This window comes from Propithecus coquereli, unplaced genomic scaffold (assembly GCF_000956105.1).
Source record: "Propithecus coquereli isolate 6110/MARCELLA unplaced genomic scaffold, Pcoq_1.0 Scaffold229, whole genome shotgun sequence".
In the NCBI taxonomy this organism is placed as follows: domain Eukaryota; kingdom Metazoa; phylum Chordata; class Mammalia; order Primates; family Indriidae; genus Propithecus; species Propithecus coquereli.
The window spans coordinates 1,757,894-1,763,063 of record NW_012147830.1 but is presented as its reverse complement, the minus strand read 5'-3'; positions in this window follow the sequence as shown (position 1 = coordinate 1,763,063).

Here is a 5,170-nt window from a genome sequence, read left to right as displayed (position 1 = left end):
TCTTTTTTTGTATTATTTAAACTGCTCTGGAAATGCACTTTCTCCAAAAAGTGTCCTTAATTGAGTTAAATTCAATGGATATTATTGACCACTTGCTATTTTCCACGCAACATGCTGGGACACTGAAGATATATGTCATGGTCTGTCCAAGCTGAGAGGAAACAAAAGGACATCACAATAACTGCTTTACTGGCCTACTCTCCTGCTATCTTGCGCTGTATCTAAAACTACTCATCAGTGTCCAAGGCCTTAAGCGCTCCTTTAGCATTTTTTAAGTATTGGGACCCAGAGATACCAAGAAACAAATGACACTCTCGCAGTTATTAATGATGAGATATTCCTATGCATACAAGATGAATAATGAAATATTAATAAGAGACCACTTTTCAAGTCCAAGATAGGCAGTACACACAGAAAATATGGCAAGATTTCAGGGATGGGAAGTATCAGTGAGAGCTAGAGCACCTAAAAAAGCAGAGCCTTGAAGGTCAAATTCTGGCTGGAGCATGACAGAAATTAGGACTCGGATACGTCTTGGGGCAAGGGTATTAAGTAAGGGGAGATAGGGTAGCAACGGGGGAGAAAACCACATGAAGCGGTGGAGATCGCAGGTTGACTCAGGCTGGAAGTTCATAAACAGGAGACAAGATTGGCAGGATGAGAGGTTTGAACCCCGTGTAGGAGAAAACATTGATAAGCTACGGAACCTCAAGATGATCTAGCGATTTCACAATATTCATTATCTCTTTATGTTAGTAAGAGTGAATTCAGTTGCATCCACCTACTACGTATTCACTAAGGACATATTATATATACGTTATACATAGTTAATGTAAACACTGCACTGTCTTAAAATGTGTTTCTAAATGAAGAGAACAGAGTTGGTGAAAATAAATGGACTTTTGGGACTGACAGTGCTTGCTTCAAATCCTTGCTCAACCACTTTCTAGCCGTGTGATATTTGTGAAATTATATAACCCTTCAAATTTCCTTTCATTTTCTGTTAAATGGAACAGAGTTATTTCTCAGTGAGTTATTGCCATTTATATAACCACCTTATCTAAAGGAATAGATATTACTCAAATACCCCATGACCGTGGAACCCATGATTGCCATAAAAATTCCTTTCAGGAAAAAATATTCTAAAAGATTTGCACATTTGTACCCCTATACTATTCTGAAATTTAAAAAAACTGAAAAAAAAAAGATTTGCAAAAGAAAGTAATAAAGAGTTAAAATCACACACAAGCTTACATTTAGAGATCAATGTTGCACTATTTTTTTGTCTGGAATTTTTTTTCTAAATGTATAATAAGTTTTGTTTTAATGCTGCACTAGAAGTTGGGTTGATTTAACATCCGAATGTGACTATAAATCCCCGAGAGGGTGTATGGTCATAGAGGTCTGTGTGTCTGCCTAGCAAAATAAATGGCAGCCAGAGGCCAGGTAATACAAAGGAGGCTGAGAAAAGAAACCAGGAAGAAGAATACAAATAAAGCAGAATCCACATGCAGAAGAATCTTGATGCAGAAATGAGGAAAACAAGCAACAGTGTGGTCATAAGAGAAGTGGCTTCATTCGTGATCCTTTAGCTGTTGTTTGTTTGAATCAGAAGCCTAGCTCAGACTGTCAAGACCTAAAGAGAATAGGGCTTGATATAGGTGGAATAGCTGGAAGTAAAACAACTCGGAGAAAGCCAGGTGGGACGGTGCACACCTGTAGTCCCAGCTACTTGGGAGGCTGAAGCAGGAGGATGGTGGATCGCTTGAGCCTGGGAGTATGCGGCCAGCCTGGACAACATAGGGAGATGCCGTCTCTAAAATATAAATAAATAAAAATTAAAAATAACCTAGAGAGAAGGTCCCATGAACAAAAGTAGGAGTAACAGAATAAGTGGAAACAGTGTACAGTGTTCTAAGCCACACTGCATGTTGTATGCTATGCATGCAGAACAGGTCAAGTACACATAGTTAATATTCCTGAATTTCCTCACACTACACTGCAGCATAGTTGCACGCTTGCACTGATACAAGTGGACAGAGAGGGAGAAAGTGTTTCTGGCCGGCAGTCAGTCGGCAATATTTATTGAGTAATTGCTGTGTTCTAGGCATTTGACAGAATCCTGAATATACAGCAGTGTGGGGGTGGAATTATGTGTCCCCAAAAGTTATGTTCAAATCCTAATCCCTGGAAATGTGACCTTAATTGGAAATGGAGTCTTTGCAGATGTAATGAAGTTAAGATGAGATCGTACTGGATTGGGGTGATACCTAAATCCAATGCATTATGTCCCTATAAGGAGAGAGAGATTTGAAGACAAACAGACACCCAGGGAAGGCCATGGAAAGACAGAGGCAGAGACTGGAGTGATGAAGCTACAGGCCACAGAATGTGAAAGGTTGTCAGCAACCACCAGAAGCCAGAAAGAGGCAAGAAAGGATTCTTCCTTGGAACCTTCTGAGGGAGCACGGCCTTGCTGACACCTGGATTTCTGACTTCCAGCCTCCAGAACTGTAAGAGAAGACGTTTCTGTTGGTAAAGCCACTCACTTTGTGGGTCTTTGTTACAGCAGCCCTAAGAAACTAATACAGTCTCTGCTCTAGTAGAGCTTGCATTTAATTGCTTGGGAAAGGGACTTACTATTGCTAATAAGTATGTAAATCGTAAATACACTACATAACTTATTTCTGGTGTTGGTGAATGTTTTGAATAAATAAAGAAGAGTAGGCATATTTGTGATGGTTAATTTTGTGTGTCAACTTGTCAGGGCATGGAGCCCAGATATGTGTTCAAACTTTATTCTGCATGTTTCTCTGAGGGTGTTTTTGGATTAAATTAACATTTAAATTGGTGGACTTTGAGGAAAGCAGATGGCCCTCCATAACATGAGTGGTCCTCATCCAGTCAGTCGAGGTCTGAACAGAAAAAAGATGAACCTCCATGGAGGAAGAAGAAATTTTGCCAGCACACTGCCTTCCGACTTGAACTGCATCATCTGCTCTTACCTATGTCTCCAGCCTGCCAGCCCACCCTGCAGATTCTGCACTTGGCAGGCTCCATAATTGTATCAGCCAAGTCCTTAAAATAAGTCTCTTCCTCTCTATAAATACACGTACACATCCTTTTGGTTCTGTTTCTCTGGAGAACACTGACTCAAGGTCATTGCTCAGGGTCATGTAACTAGTCCACGGTGGAAGTGTTATTTTAATCAGGCAGTGTCACACACACACACACACACACACACACACACACACACACACACAGCCTTCTTATGTGACCTATACTCTAGTTTTCCTTTGAGAATCTACACTTCCTCTTATATGCAACTTTAGAGGGTCCTGCTCTGCTCTAGCTGAGGATTTGCTTGAGATGCAATTTAAGCAAAAGAGACTTCTTTCCAGAATGAATAAGAATGCAAATTGGTTGGAAGTGATTCATTTTGACAGTGCCAGACTAGAGATATCCATTGGTTCCTTCTCCTGAGATTTCCTCAGTGGCCTTATTCCTGCTCTCCCTGAAGTTTTCCTTAAATTACATAAGCTTCTCCATATTTCACTGATAAATTCTCTTATTTGCTTAAGTTTATCAGGAATTTTATTCTATTCTTTTTTGTTTTGCAACCAGGGAGCCACTAATGACACAGGAATATATTAAGATTATTCTGCATAATAACGAAATCCCTGCAGAACCTGCTTTGATGGCTGTATAAATTATACCGTGGATATATAATATGATTAACCGATTCTCTAGCATTGGTTAATTGTGTTGTTTCTACTTTTCCCATCCTTGTACACATACTCCTGTCTCCGAATATCACTAATACAAGCATATGAATGAGGAGTGAAGAGGATTACATTAATTTCCGGGTTTTTTCCTCCTGCCCATTTATGCTTGTGCAGGATTACCCACCCCATGAAATCCACCTCCCTCCTAACCCCTGGTGATCATGAGTGTTGTCTCATGAGCTTTCAAAGCACTCAGTCTGTTCTAGCCACATTCAGTGCCTTTTGTGTCCCTGTCCCCACATTCTGGCTCCACCATGAGGAGGATCTTCTCTCAGAAAACCCAACATGGTAGCCCCACCACTCCCACTGTGAATGGTGCCTACTCTCAGAACACCATTGTGCACCACAAGTGTGTTAACTTCTCATGGTCTCAAAGCGATCAGTCGGTGGCCAATTTGCTGGAGTAATAATCATGCTGTCCATGCTGGAGTGAAATGAAGTCCTGAAATGAAGATGCCCTATTTGTGATGCTTGGGTCTGGAGTCTCCTGAAGTTGAGCATGAAGAGGATTCTTTGATTTTTGCCTACAACAGTTATTCTCAAGCTAAGGGAGAGGTGGGAGGGGATAATCTTCGTAGGGAAGCTGCTTGGTACCTGCAGTAGGAATATAAGACCCTTGCTTTATTAAAAGGAAAATGCCAGCCAACATATGCCAAGCCATGCCATCCACTCCCCCAAACCCTTTCCCTTCCTCAAAATAAAAACTCTGTATTCCTATCAACCATTCAAATAGATGCCAAAGAATCATGTCTGCCTATCCAGGAAAGAGCTAAACTCTGAGAATAAAAGAGGACTTGCTTTTAAAAATTTGTCTTTTTTCTATCCCAAAAGTACCTGCACACAATTTAAATGGCCAAGAGTACAAAGATGTTTATAAAGAATAAGTGAAAGTCAACATGCACTACCCAGAAAGGGCACCACTTTTAATAGTTTTTGTATATTTTTCTAGAGTTTCTTTATGCAAATACAAGTAAAACTGTGTCTTTTCTCCCCTTTTCTAACACAAAAGGGAGCACGTTTTACATGGTATTTGCATCTTTGATTTTTTTACTTAGTAATCTATCTTGAAGATCTTCCATTTCAGTATGTATTTTTTAGGGTTACATAGCATTTCACTAAATGGAAGTCATGTATTAACTTTGTCATTTTTTATGGCTCCAAATCTTGTACTGGTATACAAATATATCTGTAACATATATCACCACTGAATCAGTAAGTATTGGGCTACCGTGTATGTTCATATGTAAATTTGACATAATAGTCCCTATATAGAGGTTCTGCCAATCAGATTTATATGGGGATCTATTTCTCTATGGCTTTGCCAGATTGAGTTGTAAATTTTTTTTGTATTTTTGCCAACCTACCTAGATTAAATATGTGGAGAT